Genomic DNA, 17,835 nt, shown 5'->3' with positions numbered 1-17,835 from the left:
TCTGTAATGCAAAGGAATTTAGCTAGATCTGATTAGGTCAGGATGGCCGAGCGCTCTAAGGCACCAGACTCAAGAAAATACATATTCAAAAAAAAATACATATTCAAACGCAATACAACGTAATACAATTGTTGACCTGGTATAAATCGCCTATGGCAAGGAACTCTTGAATGAGTTAGAAGAGTTTTAATGTCACATCTGTTGGGCAAAGGAATTTAGGTACACCTGATGTGGTCAGGATGGCCGAGCGCTGTAAGGCACCAGACTCAAGAAAAAACATATTAAAAAAAATGCATATTCAAACGCAATACAATTGTTGACCTGGTATAAATCGCCTAGGGCAAGGAACTCTTGGATGAGTTAGAAGAGTTTTAATGCCACATCTGTTGGGCAAAGGAATTTAGGTATACCTGATGTGGTCAGGATGGCCGAGCGGTCTAAGGCGCCAGACTCAAGGACATAATCCTTGCTTCAATAAAAGAAGTTGCAGTATTCTGGTCTTCAATGAAGGCGTGGGTTCAAATCCCACTCCTGACAAACATATAAATATCTGAATACACATGATCATCGCATTGCAACATAATTAGAGAGGTTGCTTTGATATAGTGATAGAGAATGCTTAATGTACCACGATACAAGGTCACCAAGTGGTAATACTGGTCGATGTTCTGTAATTTAAAAAGATGTGACAATACGGAAATCATGACGCTAACTCACGTCAAGCGATGATGGTATAGTGGTTAGCATAGTTGCCTTCCAAGCAATTGACCCGAGTTCGATTCTCGGCCATCGCAGTTTAGCAATCTTGCTATTTCTTAGCAGACTAGTCAACCTACGGAATTGAAGTCAATATACACAAATGTTACTCTTTAGGTAAAATATAGTTGTTCATTTCTTTTTCGTTCACACATGAATAATTGACATAGATGTAATTTCTTATTCCTTGGCGAAATTTCTTGCAAAGAAACCATTTTATGATGGAGTCTCGATGGAAACATGCCGATGTACTTAGTATATCCAATGTACTAGAAAGATTTTGGCTCGTATGTATGTAAGTTAAGCCGATTGCAATAGTTCTGGAAACGCAGAAACTGTTTGCCAGATGTATTTGACAAAAATGGCCAAAACTTGCAAAATTTTCCAGTTCCTCTTTTCCCATACCGGGAATTGAACCCGGGCCTCCTGTATGAGAGCCAGGTATCCTAACCTCTAGACAATATGGGATTAAATCGCTTGAAAAATACATATTCCAAATCAATACAACATAATACAATTGTTGTCCTGGTATAAACAGCCTAGGGCAAGGAACTCTTGGATAAGTTATAAGAGTTTAAATCCCACATCTGTAATGCAAAGGAATTTAGCTAGATCTGATGAGTTCAGGATGGCCGAGCGCTCTAAGGCACCAGACTCAAGAAAATACATATTAAAAAAAATACATATTCAAACGCAATACAACGTAATACAATTGTTGACCTGGTATAAATCGCCTATGGCAAGGAACTCTTGAATGAGTTTTAATGTCACATCTGTTGGGCAAAAGAATTTAGGTACACCTGATGTGGTCAGGATGGCCGAGCGGTCTAAGGCGCCAGACTCAAGGACATAATTCTTGCTTCAATAAAAGAAGTTGCAGTATTCTGGTCTTCAATGAAGGCGTGGGTTCAAATCCCACTCCTGACAAACATATAAATATCTGAATGCACATGATCATCGCATTGCGACATAATTAGAGAGGTTGCTTTGATATGGTGATAGAGAATGCTTAATGTACCACGATACAAGGTCACCAAGTGGTAATACTGCTCGATGTTCTGTAATTTCAAAAGATGTGACAATACGGAAATCATGACGCTAACTCACGTCAAGCGATGGTGGTATAGTGGTTAGCATAGTTGCCTTCCAAGCAGTTGACCCGAGTTCTGTTTTCGGCCATCGCAGTTTAGCAATCTTGCTATTTCTTAGCAGACTAGTCAACCTACGGAATTGAAGTCAATTTACACAAATGTTACTCTTTAGGTAAAATATAGTTGTTCATTTCTTTTTCGTTCACACATGAATAATTGACATAGATGTAATTTCTTATTCCTTGGCGATATTTCTTGCAAAGAAACCATTTTATGATGGAGTCTCGATGGAAACATGCCGATGTACTTAGTATATCCAATGTACTAGAAAGATTTTGGCTCGTATGTATGTAAGTTAAGCCGATTGCAATAGTTCTGGAAACGCAGAAACTGTTTGCCAGATGTATTTGACAAAAATGGCCAAAACTTGCAAAATTTTCCAGTTCCTCTTTTCACATACCGGGAATTGAACCCGGGCCTCCTGGGTGAGAGCCAGGTATCCTAACCACTAGACAATATGGGATTAAATCGCTTGAAAAATACATATTCCAAATCAATACAACATAATACAATTGTTGTCCTGGTATAAACAGCCTAGGGCAAGGAACTCTTGGATAAGTTAGAAGAGTTTAAATCCCACATCTGTAATGCAAAGGAATTTAGCTAGATCTGATGAGGTCAGGATGGCCGAGCGCTCTAAGGCACCAGACTCAAGAAAATACATATTCAAAAAAAAATACATATTCAAACGCAATACAACGTAATACAATTGTCGACCTGGTATAAATCGCCTATGGCAAGGAACTCTTGAATGAGTTAGAAGAGTTTTAATGTCACATCTGTTGGGCAAAGGAATTTAGGTACACCTGATGTGGTCAGGATGGCCGAGCGGTCTAAGGTGCCAGAATCAAGGACATAAACTTTGCTTCAATAAAAGAAGTTGCAGTATTCTGGTCTTCAATGAAGGCGTGGGTTCAAATCCCACTCCTGACAATTATATAAATATCTGAATACACATGATCATCGCATTGCAACATAATTAGAGAGGTTGCTTTGATATAGTGATAGAGAATGCTTAATGTACCACGATACAAGGTCACCAAGTGGTAATACTGGTCGATGTTCTGTAATTTAAAAAGATGTGACAATACGGAAATCATGACGCTAACTCACGTCAAGCGATGGTGGTATAGTGGTTAGCATAGTTGCCTTCCAAGCAATTGACCCGAGTTCGATTCTCGGCCATCGCAGTTTATCAATCTTGCTATTTCTTAGCAGACTAGTCAACCTACGGAATTGAAGTCAATATACACAAATGTTACTCTTTAGGTAAAATATAGTTGTTCATTTCTTTTTCGTTCACACATGAATAATTGACATAGATGTAATTTCTTATTCCTTGGCGAAATTTCTTGCAAAGAAACCATTTTATGATGGAGTCTCGATGGAAACATGCCGATGTACTTAGTATATCCAATGTACTAGAAAGATTTTGGCTCGTATGTATGTAAGTTAAGCCGATTGCAATAGTTCTGGAAACGCAGAAACTGTTTGCCAGATGTATTTGACAAAAATGGCCAAAACTTGCAAAATTTTTCAGTTCCTCTTTTCCCATACCGGGAATTGAACCCGGGCCTCCTGTATGAGAGCCAGGTATCCTAACCTCTAGACAATATGGGATTAAATCGCTTGAAAAATACATATTCCAAATCAATACAACATAATACAATTGTTGTCCTGGTATAAACAGCCTAGGGCAAGGAACTCTTGGATAAGTTATAAGAGTTTAAATCCCACATCTGTAATGCAAAGGAATTTAGCTAGATCTGATGAGTTCAGGATGGCCGAGCGCTCTAAGGCACCAGACTCAAGAAAATACATATTAAAAAAAATACATATTCAAACGCAATACAACGTAATACAATTGTTGACCTGGTATAAATCGCCTACGGCAAGGAACTCTTGAATGAGTTAGAAGAGTTTTAATGTCACATCTGTTGGGCAAAGGAATTTAGGTACACCTGATGTGGTCAGGATGGCCGAGCGGTCTAAGGTGCCAGAATCAAGGACATAAACTTTGCTTCAATAAAAGAAGTTGCAGTATTCTGGTCTTCAATGAAGGCGTGGGTTCAAATCCCACTCCTGACAATTATATAAATATCTGAATACACATGATCATCGCATTGCAACATAATTAGAGAGGTTGCTTTGATATGGTGATAGAGAATGCTTAATGTACCACGATACAAGGTCACCAAGTGGTAATACTGGTCGATGTTCTGTAATTTAAAAAGATGTGACAATACGGAAATCATGACGCTAACTCACGTCAAGCGATGGTGGTATAGTGGTTAGCATAGTTGCCTTCCAAGCAATTGACCCGAGTTCGATTCTCGGCCATCGCAGTTTAGCAATCTCGCTATTTCTTAGCAGACTAGTCAACCTACGGAATTGAAGTCAATTTACACAAATGTTACTCTTTAGGTAAAATATAGTTGTTCATTTCTTTTTCGTTCACACATGAATAATTGACATAGATGTAATTTCTTATTCCTTGGCGATATTTCTTGCAAAGAAACCATTTTATGATGGAGTCTCGATGGAAACATGCCGATGTACTTAGTATATCCAATGTACTAGAAAGATTTTGCTCGTATGTATGTAAGTTAAGCCGATTGCAATAGTTCTGGAAACGCAGAAACTGTTTGCCAGATGTATTTGACAAAAATGGCCAAAACTTGCAAATTTTTCCAGTTCCTCTTTTCCCATACCGGGAATTGAACCCGGGCCTCCTGGGTGAGAGCCAGGTAGTCTAACCACTAGACAATATGGGATTAAATCGCTTGAAAAATACATATTCCAAATCAATACAACATAATACAATTGTTGTCCTGGTATAAACAGCCTAGGGCAAGGAACTCTTGGATAAGTTAGAAGAGTTTAAATCCCACATCTGTAATGCAAAGGAATTTAGCTAGATCTGATGAGGTCAGGATGGCCGAGCGCTCTAAGGCACCAGACTCAAGAAAATACATATTAAAAAAAATACATATTCAAACGCAATACAACGTAATACAATTGTTGACCTGGTATTAATCGCCTATGGCAAGGAACTCTTGAATGAGTTAGAAGAGTTTTAATGTCACATCTGTTGGGCAAAGGAATTTAGGTACACCTGATGTGGTCAGGATGGCCGGCGGTCTAAGGCGCCAGACTCAAGGACATAATCCTTGCTTCAATAAATGAAGTTGCAGTATTCTGGTCTTCAATGAAGGCGTGGGTTCAAATCCCACTCCTGACAAACATATAAATATCTGAATACACGTGATCATCGCATTGCAACATAATTAGAGAGGTTGCTTTGATATAGTGATAGAGAATGCTTAATGTACCACGATACAAGGTCACCAAGTGGTAATACTGGTCGATGTTCTGTAATTTAAAAAGATGTGACAGTACGGAGATCATGACGCTAACTCACGTCTGGAAGCGATGGTGGTATAGTGGTTAGCATAGTTGCCTTCCAAGCAATTGACCCGAGTTCGATTCTCGGCCATCGCAGTTTAGCAATCTTGCTATTTCTTAGCAGACTAGTCAACCTACGGAATTGAAGTCAATTTACACAAATGTTACTCTTTAGGTAAAATATAGTTGTTCATTTCTTTTTCGTTCACACATGAATAATTGACATAGATGTAATTTCTTATTCCTTGGCGATATTTCTTGCAAAGAAACCATTTTATGATGGAGTCTCGATGGAAACATGCCGATGTACTTAGTATATCCAATGTACTAGAAAGATTTTGGCTCGTATGTATGTAAGTTAAGCCGATTGCAATAGTTCTGGAAACGCAGAAACTGTTTGCCAGATGTATTTGACAAAAATGGCCAAAACTTGCAAATTTTTCCAGTTCCTCTTTTCCCATACCGGGAATTGAACCCGGGCCTCCTGGGTGAGAGCCAGGTATCCTAACCACTAGACAATATGGGATTAAATCGCTTGAAAAATACATATTCCAAATCAATACAACATAATACAATTGTTGTCCTGGTATAAACAGCCTAGGGCAAGGAACTCTTGGATAAGTTAGAAGAGTTTAAATCCCACATCTGTAATGCAAAGGAATTTAGCTAGATCTGATGAGGTCAGGATGGCCGAGCGCTCTAAGGCACCAGACTCAAGAAAATACATATTCAAAAAAAATACATATTCAAACGCAATACAACGTAATACAATTGTTGACCTGGTATAAATCGCCTATGGCAAGGAACTCTTGAATGAGTTTTAATGTCACATCTGTTGGGCAAAAGAATTTAGGTACACCTGATGTGGTCAGGATGGCCGAGCGGTCTAAGGCGCCAGACTCAAGGACATAATTCTTGCTTCAATAAAAGAAGTTGCAGTATTCTGGTCTTCAATGAAGGCGTGGGTTCAAATCCCACTCCTGACAAACATATAAATATCTGAATGCACATGATCATCGCATTGCGACATAATTAGAGAGGTTGCTTTGATATGGTGATAGAGAATGCTTAATGTACCACGATACAAGGTCACCAAGTGGTAATACTGCTCGATGTTCTGTAATTTCAAAAGATGTGACAATACGGAAATCATGACGCTAACTCACGTCAAGCGATGGTGGTATAGTGGTTAGCATAGTTGCCTTCCAAGCAGTTGACCCGAGTTCTGTTTTCGGCCATCGCAGTTTAGCAATCTTGCTATTTCTTAGCAGACTAGTCAACCTACGGAATTGAAGTCAATTTACACAAATGTTACTCTTTAGGTAAAATATAGTTGTTCATTTCTTTTTCGTTCACACATGAATAATTGACATAGATGTAATTTCTTATTCCTTGGCGATATTTCTTGCAAAGAAACCATTTTATGATGGAGTCTCGATGGAAACATGCCGATGTACTTAGTATATCCAATGTACTAGAAAGATTTTGGCTCGTATGTATGTAAGTTAAGCCGATTGCAATAGTTCTGGAAACGCAGAAACTGTTTGCCAGATGTATTTGACAAAAATGGCCAAAACTTGCAAAATTTTCCAGTTCCTCTTTTCACATACCGGGAATTGAACCCGGGCCTCCTGGGTGAGAGCCAGGTATCCTAACCACTAGACAATATGGGATTAAATCGCTTGAAAAATACATATTCCAAATCAATACAACATAATACAATTGTTGTCCTGGTATAAACAGCCTAGGGCAAGGAACTCTTGGATAAGTTAGAAGAGTTTAAATCCCACATCTGTAATGCAAAGGAATTTAGCTAGATCTGATGAGGTCAGGATGGCCGAGCGCTCTAAGGCACCAGACTCAAGAAAATACATATTCAAAAAAAATACATATTCAAACGCAATACAACGTAATACAATTGTTGACCTGGTATAAATCGCCTATGGCAAGGAACTCTTGAATGAGTTTTAATGTCACATCTGTTGGGCAAAAGAATTTAGGTACACCTGATGTGGTCAGGATGGCCGAGCGGTCTAAGGCGCCAGACTCAAGGACATAATTCTTGCTTCAATAAAAGAAGTTGCAGTATTCTGGTCTTCAATGAAGGCGTGGGTTCAAATCCCACTCCTGACAAACATATAAATATCTGAATGCACATGATCATCGCATTGCGACATAATTAGAGAGGTTGCTTTGATATGGTGATAGAGAATGCTTAATGTACCACGATACAAGGTCACCAAGTGGTAATACTGCTCGATGTTCTGTAATTTCAAAAGATGTGACAATACGGAAATCATGACGCTAACTCACGTCAAGCGATGGTGGTATAGTGGTTAGCATAGTTGCCTTCCAAGCAGTTGACCCGAGTTCTGTTTTCGGCCATCGCAGTTTAGCAATCTTGCTATTTCTTAGCAGACTAGTCAACCTACGGAATTGAAGTCAATTTACACAAATGTTACTCTTTAGGTAAAATATAGTTGTTCATTTCTTTTTCGTTCACACATGAATAATTGACATAGATGTAATTTCTTATTCCTTGGCGATATTTCTTGCAAAGAAACCATTTTATGATGGAGTCTCGATGGAAACATGCCGATGTACTTAGTATATCCAATGTACTAGAAAGATTTTGGCTCGTATGTATGTAAGTTAAGCCGATTGCAATAGTTCTGGAAACGCAGAAACTGTTTGCCAGATGTATTTGACAAAAATGGCCAAAACTTGCAAAATTTTCCAGTTCCTCTTTTCACATACCGGGAATTGAACCCGGGCCTCCTGGGTGAGAGCCAGGTATCCTAACCACTAGACAATATGGGATTAAATCGCTTGAAAAATACATATTCCAAATCAATACAACATAATACAATTGTTGTCCTGGTATAAACAGCCTAGGGCAAGGAACTCTTGGATAAGTTAGAAGAGTTTAAATCCCACATCTGTAATGCAAAGGAATTTAGCTAGATCTGATGAGGTCAGGATGGCCGAGCGCTCTAAGGCACCAGACTCAAGAAAATACATATTCAAAAAAAATACATATTCAAACGCAATACAACGTAATACAATTGTTGACCTGGTATAAATCGCCTATGGCAAGGAACTCTTGAATGAGTTTTAATGTCACATCTGTTGGGCAAAAGAATTTAGGTACACCTGATGTGGTCAGGATGGCCGAGCGGTCTAAGGCGCCAGACTCAAGGACATAATTCTTGCTTCAATAAAAGAAGTTGCAGTATTCTGGTCTTCAATGAAGGCGTGGGTTCAAATCCCACTCCTGACAAACATATAAATATCTGAATGCACATGATCATCGCATTGCGACATAATTAGAGAGGTTGCTTTGATATGGTGATAGAGAATGCTTAATGTACCACGATACAAGGTCACCAAGTGGTAATACTGCTCGATGTTCTGTAATTTCAAAAGATGTGACAATACGGAAATCATGACGCTAACTCACGTCAAGCGATGGTGGTATAGTGGTTAGCATAGTTGCCTTCCAAGCAGTTGACCCGAGTTCTGTTTTCGGCCATCGCAGTTTAGCAATCTTGCTATTTCTTAGCAGACTAGTCAACCTACGGAATTGAAGTCAATTTACACAAATGTTACTCTTTAGGTAAAATATAGTTGTTCATTTCTTTTTCGTTCACACATGAATAATTGACATAGATGTAATTTCTTATTCCTTGGCGATATTTCTTGCAAAGAAACCATTTTATGATGGAGTCTCGATGGAAACATGCCGATGTACTTAGTATATCCAATGTACTAGAAAGATTTTGGCTCGTATGTATGTAAGTTAAGCCGATTGCAATAGTTCTGGAAACGCAGAAACTGTTTGCCAGATGTATTTGACAAAAATGGCCAAAACTTGCAAAATTTTCCAGTTCCTCTTTTCACATACCGGGAATTGAACCCGGGCCTCCTGGGTGAGAGCCAGGTATCCTAACCACTAGACAATATGGGATTAAATCGCTTGAAAAATACATATTCCAAATCAATACAACATAATACAATTGTTGTCCTGGTATAAACAGCCTAGGGCAAGGAACTCTTGGATAAGTTAGAAGAGTTTAAATCCCACATCTGTAATGCAAAGGAATTTAGCTAGATCTGATGAGGTCAGGATGGCCGAGCGCTCTAAGGCACCAGACTCAAGAAAATACATATTCAAAAAAAAATACATATTCAAACGCAATACAACGTAATACAATTGTCGACCTGGTATAAATCGCCTATGGCAAGGAACTCTTGAATGAGTTAGAAGAGTTTTAATGTCACATCTGTTGGGCAAAAGAATTTAGGTACACCAGATGTGGTCAGGATGGCCGAGCGGTCTAAGGCGCCAGACTCAAGGACATAATCCTTGCTTCAATAAAAGAAGTTGCAGTGTTCTGGTCTTCAATGAAGGCGTGGGTTCAAATCCCACTCCTGACAAACATATAAATATCTGAATACACATGATCATCGCATTGCAACATAATTAGAGAGGTTGCTTTGATATAGTGATAGAGAATGCTTAATGTACCACGATACAAGGTCACCAAGTGGTAATACTGGTCGATGTTCTGTAATTTAAAAAGATGTGACAATACGGAAATCATGACGCTAACTCACGTCAAGCGATGGTGGTATAGTGGTTAGCATAGTTGCCTTCCAAGCAATTGACCCGAGTTCGATTCTCGGTCATCGCAGTTTAGCAATCTTGCCATTTCTTAGCAGACTAGTCAACCTACGGAATTGAAGTCAATTTACACAAATGTTACTCTTTAGGTAAAATATAGTTGTTCATTTCTTTTTCTTTCACACATGAATAATTGACATAGATGTAATTTCTTATTCCTTGGCGATATTTCTTGCAAAGAAACCATTTTATGATGGAGTCTCGATGGAAACATGCCGATGTACTTAGTATATCCAATGTACTAGAAAGATTTTGGCTCGTATGTATGTAAGTTAAGCCGATTGCAATAGTTCTGGAAACGCAGAAACTGTTTGCCAGATGTTTTTGACAAAAATGGCCAAAAGTTGCAAAACTTGTCCAGTGCTCTTTTCCCATCCCTTGTGAATCTTACCCCGGAAGCTCTCATAGATGAGAGCCTCCTTTTACCGCTGGATTGACGCCATTGTAGAAGTGGAAGATTTGCGTGGCGCCAAACTCAACAATTACGTAACACCGAAGCAAAATCAGCCAATGCGCGCTGCAGTATCTTTCCCACCAACAATTCTAAATAATTCCGTCAAAGGCCCATCCGAGAGACCCAATCGAACAAACAACCAATGGCCTGCATGTCCAGCTTGCAGCGATAACCCTGGCCATCGTCTCGAAGCATGCGTCATATTTTGCAAAATGTTGCCTTCTCAGCGAGCAGCCCTTTGCGGAGAAAATAACCACTGTTTCAAATGCTTGCTTCCCGGACACTATGGGCGATCCTGCAGGAACACCGACTTGGCGTGTAATGCCTGCCCCGGCAAGCACCACTCTCTCATTCATGGGGCCGAACGCGTTTTTCCCGGAAAGCCTCAGCCAAAAGGTAAGGCAACCATTTCGTCACTAATCCGAATAAACCAAACAAAATCCGTGTGGTTTTTTACTTTTAAGCTAAACTCAACAACGTCTGCCTTAACGACTTTCTTCTACGTGGCCCTGTCTTGCTATCAAACTTCACCGGCGTGCTGCTTCGATCGCGGCAGCATTTATTCACCGTATCTGCAGATATAGAGGGCATGTATCACCGAGTCAGAGTCACTCCCAAAGATCAATCCGCATTGCGCTTCGTGTGGCGCACTCCAGGCAGTGACGAACCACTTCGAACACTATAGATTACTACGCAAGTTTTTGGAGCCGTCTCCTCGTCCACTTTCGCTTTTTGGGTCCTGCAGCACGGAGTAAACAGCAATACGCAATTCCCAGCCGTAGCTAACGTTCTCGTCGACAATTTCTACGCAGACAACTTAATTGACTCGTTCGAAACCGAAGAGGAATCCAACCTTTTCTCAAAACAGGCCGCAAGTCTCTCGCGTCCAGAAGCTTTCGTCTAACAGCGTTTGCTTCCTCATCCCGACGCCTTTTAGCCTCCATTCCAGCTTCAGAACGGGCGAACAAGACTCTCAAATTAGATTTCGACAAATTACCGATTGAATACTTGCTCCGCCTCGTATGGGTTTGCGACGTCGATTGACACCGGATCCGAAACCGGCCAATGGAAATGGTCACATCAAAGCGTCAAATTCTGTCAGAAATGTCCCGTACTTTCGACCCATTAGGCATCCTTCTATCCGTTATCACTCAAGCCAAAATTCTGTTTCAAGCGACATGGCGAACAACCCAAGAACGCGTACCGGCCCGAAAATCAGGCTCTCGTTTAGAAGCACAAGGTTGGGACGAAACGTTGCCAGAGGGAATCCTGCTCAAATGGAACTCTTGGTCCGAAGAGTTGCCATTGTTAGAACAAATCTCCATCCCACGATGTTTCAGAACGGCAGATCTCCCCATTAAAGATAGCCAGTTCGAATTGCACCTATTCTCAGACGCCTCGTCCGACGCATTTGGAGCAGTAGCGTACCTTCGAACCATCGCCAAGGTAAAGATTCATCTGAGTTTTGTTCTTTCTATAGGTCGATTGGCCCCTTTAAAGTTACTCTCAATCCCCCGCTTCGAGCTGCAAGGCGCAGTCACCGCTGTTCGACTAGCAAAAACGATTAAAAGCGAATTGAGATTGCCCATTACAGAATACTATTTCTGGACGGACTCGGAAATAGTCCTTCGCTGGATCAATTCTTCCCCCTGCAACTATTCCAGCTCGGTCTCACATCGCGTCGGTGAAATTCTCCGGCTTTCAGAACCAGAACAATGGAGATTCATATCTGGATCAAAAAATCCCGCCGACGACTGCACGAGAGGAATGCCCCCCCCAAGCTAGAATCTTTATCTCAAATAAGGTTAACTGGGCCAGCATTTCTGAAGGAACCTTTGTCTCACGAAACAGGAAAGGCCGAGCTACTACCACTCGGAACTAACGACACCGAATGGTGCCCAAAAACAACAGTCGGCCACGTAAATGTAGAACCAATCCCGTCCCAGCAATCAGCACCTATTACCGAAAAAAATTCGCCACCACGAAATCCTCAACGACTTGAAACGCAGCGTAGCCCAGCTACATCGTCCCGCCGAAGACAAAACGCCACTCCATGCCCATGAGTTAGACCAAGCGTTTACTTTATGTCTTTCCGCAGCATTCGCGAAGCATACCCTCAAAAATATGCCTCCATATCCTCCGGAAAGTATGTAAAAAACCTCCCCTTTACGAAAATTCAATCCGTTTATCGACAAGAATGGGCTTCTCCGAGCCGAAGGCCGCTTCAAACACACTGAAATCTTCCCGAAGGGTCGCAATCCCGTAATTCTAGGACTTAATCACCACCTAACCACCCTCATTATAGCCGACGCCATCAGAAGGTGCACCATTCAGGTGTACAATGGATTTTAATTGAACTACGATGGAAATACTGGGTACCCCGTGGTCGACGTGAAATCCGAAAGATGCTGTACAAATGCCGCGAATGTCGCCTGTCTCGCTCCCGTCCAAAACTGCCAATTATGGCAAGCCTGCCAAAAGAACGTCTTCAAGCATTTTTACCAGCATTTACAAATGTAGGACTAGATTTCTTCGGTCCACTATACAGTCCCCTCCATAAGTATGGGATCACCCCGCGCCTTTCCATAAGGCGGCGTGTATTTTTCTAGTTGGTTTTTCGGGTGGAAAAAAGTGAAACAATGACGTAAATTCAAAAAACTTGGAATTTATGTCATTTTACCTCTTTTGTTTCGTCTGAATTTTTTTCAGATTTTTTCGTTCATGGGATAGGCCTCTAAAAGTGGCTCCAAAAGTATCGGATCACTCCGACGCCAACCATGTTATCTGATGGCCCAAACTTGTTTTTCACATTGATTTTTATATATTTAATTTTCAAGAAGAAATTTTTATTTTCAAACCGTGTATACACTACCCTTTCATAAACTAACTGTGAGTTTTTCATGATGATCCGAATCATTTTCGGATTTTACCAGATTTATTCATTTCCTGAGTTTCTGAAATCAGAGACTGCAGAAGACTTCATTTACGGTTTACAACCTCTATCAGCTGGCGTAGGCAGGAAAATTAGTGTATACAGGCGGCCAGACTCAAACAGGTCCACCGTTACTTCTTCAAAGATGCGCTGTGGTAGGACATCACGGAGGAGGGGCTCTCGTATTTGAGACGGTAGCCGGTCTTGGCAGGCCTGGCAGCGTTCGACCATCGATACTATGTCGTTGTTCAGGCCGGGCCAGTAGATCGTTTGACGGGCTCGTCGTTTAATTCTGACGATCCCCTGGTGGGCGGCGTGAAGTTTCGCGAGGATGTCGCGGCGGGAGCGTTGGGGGATGACAATGCGCTTTCCGAAAAGCACCAAGCCGTCGTCCACTGATAATTCCTGCCGGATCGTCCAGTATTGTCGCACGGATGGAGCAGTTATTTCACGACGAGCGGAGAATCCGGACTCGACGGCGGCTATGAGTTCCAGATACGTTTCATCATCTGCTGCGACCTTGCGTAGGCTGTCGAGCACCATGTCCGTACGTCCGGGCGGATTTTCGAGCGACGGATCCGATTGATCGTCGTCGTCCGAGCTTGTATCGGTGATGGTTGCTACTCGCCTTAGCCTCATGGTCCGCGCGAATGCCTGAACGTCGTCACTGGCAACTCCACTGCGGCAAGTTCCAGCTCCACTATCGCGTATCCGGTCTCTGTGTCGGTGCACCACCGCGAGTTGGCGTCGACGAACTTCCATACATCGTTGTGGCGCTGCAGGAGGGCGTAACCCATCCCGTTTTTTCGGGAAGCGTCCACCTGGAGCGTTGTTTCGAGTTCCAGGTTGAAATGAGCCAATATTGGAGGCACCGTTAACGCCGCTTTAACCGCGGCAAAGGCACTTTCATGGTCCGGCGTCCATACATACGAGTTTTGGGAATTTAGCAACGGCCGTAATGGGCCCTTGGCGGCCGCCAAGTCCGTGGAGAATCCCGCCAATTGTTCCACGAGCCTCATGAATGAGCGGAGCTCTGTAATGTTGGCTGGCTGGGGGAAATACGGAATGGCTTTGAGTTTGTCCGGGGCTACAGCAAAGCCGCCGCTCTGGATCTGGAATCCGACCAATTCCACGGAACGTTTCGCGAAATGGAATTTATTTTCGTTCAAGGTGATGCAAGCATTTTGTGCGGCGGTCAAGACGGCGCGTACCCCCACCACATGAGGTGCATGAGCCGAGAAGGAGGAGTCGAAGCGAAGGATGTCGTCGACCACCTGAACTACCAGGGACAGCTGAGCGAAAGCAGCGTCCGCACGGCGATTGTACTCTTCACTTGAGCTGCAAAGGCCCATAGAGGCCCGAAGCAACTTGTAGCGGCCCCATGAAGTCATAAAATTCGTCAGATGCTGGCTATCGGGGTGGAGCGGAATCTGGAAATATCCATTGGCGGCGTCGAAGGTACTGAAGAACTGGGCACAGCCGGCTATTTCCGCGACAGCATCGCGAGGCGTTCTCGTCGGATAAGTGGGTCGATGGACATGCTGGTTGAGCTTCGTGTGGTCCACGCATATGCGGATGGAATTATCCGGCTTCCTGGCCACTACTTAGGGTGCCGCCCACTCGGATGGTTCCTTGACCGGTTCAATGATGCCTTTTTCCTGCAATTCGTTCAGCTGCTGCTTCACTTTTGAGTGGTAGGCGAATGCGATGGGCCGCGCACCATTGACCTAGTACGGCACGGCGTCATCTTTCAAACTAATAATCATTTCCGGTCCGTCCATGCATCGCAATCCCGCGGATTGGTCGAATACCCTAGCAAATTCTCCCACTAGTTCCTCTCTCACGCACTCTATGAGCTCGTCCGATGGGTCGTCCGGATATTCTTTTTGACTCGTCGCGAGCGTCTCACTGCGAACTCCGCTATTCGACACTGAGTTGAACTGAGTACGGCGAATCGGCATAGAATGGCAAAAATTGATTCTTCTCTCATTGTCAAACATGTTAAGGATATAACTAGCCATTACGTATCGAACTGTTGACTGCAGATTCCAAATAAGCTTCTCAAATTAATAGCTACGAATATTCTCTCTGAAAAACTGACGTCCGGCCACTGACAAACTAAGTGAAAAATTAAGGCTAAACAGTAACCAAATTGTTTACGCAGTTGTCAAATTAAAAATGAGAAAAATGACCTTGATGGGTTTTCATAAATCAAAAAAAGGTAGCGGAGCGCCAGCGGCGTTTAAAAAAGACACTAATTTTCCGGCCTACGCCAGGCGACAGAGGTTGCAAACCCTAAATGAACTCTTCTATAGTCTCTTATTTTAGCTACCGGGGAAATTAATAAATCTGGGAAAATTCGGAAATGGTTCCGATCATAATGGAAATCTTACAGTTAATTTATATAAGAGAAATGTTAAAAGGGTTTGAATATAAAAATTCCTTCTTAAAAATTAAATATATAAAAAGCAATATGAAAAGCCCATTTGCGCCATAAGACAACACGGGCGGCGTCGGAGTGATCCGATACTTTGGGCGCCACTTTTCTAGGCCTAAAAAAATAGGGGAAAAAATCTGAAAAGATAAAAAAGACGTAAAATGACATAAATCCCAAGTTTGGTGAATTTATGTCATTTTTTCGATTTTTGCCACCCGAAAAACCCATATGAAAAATACACGCCGCCTTATGGAACGGCGCGGGGTGATCCCATACTTATCGAGGGGACTGTAGTCCGCGATGAGATCTAAAATTTCGTCGGTTGTAAGTGGCGTAGTTGGTGGGATATTTAGTGCTACCTCGATCATTTGTTGCATTGAAGGAGCAAGTGCTGCTGCGGCCGTGAGCAGGGCTTGAAGTTGGGCCGTGATATTGATCAATTGGGTTTCCACGGCGTCAATACGGTTGCCAACGGTTGTAGCGGTCGTAGCCGACGCAATTGCGGCTGCCAATGCGTCCGCTGCTGTCGGTTGCGCCATGTTAAGCCGAGAACGTAGGCAAGAAGAAATGGGGTCGGCGTCAGTCATGCACACTTAAACACTATGACCGAAGGGTTACACTTGTCGATGACTCTGTGGTTCAAACCGAAGCACAAAGTCGTCGCACGGATCTATAAAATAGTCAGGAGATACTGCGCCCGGGCGCACACCGAAAATGGGCAATATAGTGGCACAACGCGATTAAATGGCCGCTGTTGGGGCCCCGATTGGGCAGACCGACAACGAGTGCTACACGAGTTCACCGCTTTTCACAGATCAAATGTTCCGCCTGAAGAGTGGGAGGAACTACACGAAGGTGCAAGCGAGACTGCCGTACTGCTTCCAGGCCCCGCAGCGCCACCACCGTCGAACGGAGGAGACAGGGACATAACAGGCCAGATGGATGCGCGAGTACGTTCCAAATTTTATCCAGCGCAAAAAATGGTTCCGTCCGACAAAGCGCCTTGAAGTCGGAGACGAAGTCATCATAATCGATGAAAACAATCGGCGCGGATAATGGCCAGTTGGTGTAGTGATAAAAACCCTCCTCGACAATCAAGGCGTCGTCCGAAAGGCCGTTGTTAAAACCAAAACCCGGTGAATTAAAATTTGTGTGTGAAAGTGAAAGGGGTTTCCTGACAATGATCCACAAGTGGAGATAATTTGGGAGAACCTAAATATGGAGAGGGAACGTTACACGGGATATCAAATCACGTATAACAGGAAATATAATTTACCCAATGCGAGAAAGAACGAGAACGTAGGTGAGATATGACCATACAGTATCTGGTGAGTGTTGACTCACTCTCCACAGACTATAATCAGACAATTTGGCCAAGCCCACAACAAGATATAAGTCAACTCACCAGAAATAATAAGCAGGATAAACTCACGTAAATGTGAGATCAAGTTTCACGAGAAGTGACAGGGCACATAAAAATGATTGACAAGTGAGCAGACTAAATGATGAAAGCTAAGATGAGCGCTAAGCGTGGGCGGCAGTGCTTCCACTTCTAAAAAAACAGGCGCCCTAGAAGTTGCCAGATCAGGGAAATATAATCTTAAAAACAAAATGAAGAATCCCCAAAAATATCCCCTAAACACATTTTTTTCTTTTTACCCAAAAATTCTTTAAATCCCTGTAAATCCCCCTAAATTTCTACAACACAAATTTTCACGCTGAAAATTTTCTATAACGCATGAAATTCTTTGTAATTTTCAATTTAAAGATAAGTGTTAAAATAAAAAAATTAAACAGAAAGGTTACAGATTCAAGAAATTATTTCATTTCTTTTTTTTGTGATAAAAAGAAGAGAAATCGGAATGGTAAAATACACAGCTATCACGAGGTCAAAGGTATGAAATGTTTTTTTGCCTTCAGCCTAGACTACAGAGGACAGAGTAGGCCAACAGACTCATACACTCCTATTTCCTCAAGAGTATTTCTGACTACTATAGTCTATAGAGTAGTAGTACT

General features: G+C 42.3%; 11 non-coding genes across 11 annotated transcripts; 10 read left to right on the top strand and 1 right to left on the bottom strand.

Annotated features, from left to right (window-relative positions):
- Positions 1 to 418: 418 nt before the first annotated feature.
- Trnal-caa lies at positions 419 to 537 on the top strand. The gene is made up of 2 exons: positions 419 to 456; positions 493 to 537. It is a non-coding gene; the product is annotated as a tRNA-Leu (tRNA).
- A 1,027-nt stretch (positions 538 to 1,564) lies between these two features.
- Trnal-caa lies at positions 1,565 to 1,683 on the top strand. Its single transcript has 2 exons — positions 1,565 to 1,602; positions 1,639 to 1,683. It is a non-coding gene; the product is annotated as a tRNA-Leu (tRNA).
- Positions 1,684 to 3,025: 1,342 nt separating this feature from the next.
- Positions 3,026 to 3,097, top strand: Trnag-ucc. Its single transcript has one exon. It is a non-coding gene; the product is annotated as a tRNA-Gly (tRNA).
- A 1,083-nt stretch (positions 3,098 to 4,180) lies between these two features.
- On the top strand, positions 4,181 to 4,252 carry Trnag-ucc. Its single transcript has one exon. It is a non-coding gene; the product is annotated as a tRNA-Gly (tRNA).
- Positions 4,253 to 5,336: 1,084 nt separating this feature from the next.
- Trnag-ucc lies at positions 5,337 to 5,408 on the top strand. The gene has a single exon. It is a non-coding gene; the product is annotated as a tRNA-Gly (tRNA).
- Positions 5,409 to 5,766: 358 nt separating this feature from the next.
- On the bottom strand, positions 5,767 to 5,838 carry Trnae-cuc. The gene has a single exon. It is a non-coding gene; the product is annotated as a tRNA-Glu (tRNA).
- Positions 5,839 to 6,179: 341 nt separating this feature from the next.
- Trnal-caa lies at positions 6,180 to 6,298 on the top strand. Its single transcript has 2 exons — positions 6,180 to 6,217; positions 6,254 to 6,298. It is a non-coding gene; the product is annotated as a tRNA-Leu (tRNA).
- Positions 6,299 to 7,326: 1,028 nt separating this feature from the next.
- Positions 7,327 to 7,445, top strand: Trnal-caa. Its single transcript has 2 exons — positions 7,327 to 7,364; positions 7,401 to 7,445. It is a non-coding gene; the product is annotated as a tRNA-Leu (tRNA).
- A 1,028-nt stretch (positions 7,446 to 8,473) lies between these two features.
- On the top strand, positions 8,474 to 8,592 carry Trnal-caa. The gene is made up of 2 exons: positions 8,474 to 8,511; positions 8,548 to 8,592. It is a non-coding gene; the product is annotated as a tRNA-Leu (tRNA).
- A 1,038-nt stretch (positions 8,593 to 9,630) lies between these two features.
- On the top strand, positions 9,631 to 9,749 carry Trnal-caa. The gene is made up of 2 exons: positions 9,631 to 9,668; positions 9,705 to 9,749. It is a non-coding gene; the product is annotated as a tRNA-Leu (tRNA).
- A 185-nt stretch (positions 9,750 to 9,934) lies between these two features.
- Trnag-ucc lies at positions 9,935 to 10,006 on the top strand. Its single transcript has one exon. It is a non-coding gene; the product is annotated as a tRNA-Gly (tRNA).
- The last annotated feature ends 7,829 nt before the right edge of the window (positions 10,007 to 17,835 follow it).

Source organism: Daphnia pulex, chromosome 8, assembly GCF_021134715.1.
Source record: "Daphnia pulex isolate KAP4 chromosome 8, ASM2113471v1".
NCBI classification, from domain to species: domain Eukaryota; kingdom Metazoa; phylum Arthropoda; class Branchiopoda; order Diplostraca; family Daphniidae; genus Daphnia; species Daphnia pulex.
The sequence above is the reverse complement of the archived record's forward strand: the minus strand, read 5'-3'. Positions and strand labels throughout refer to the sequence as shown.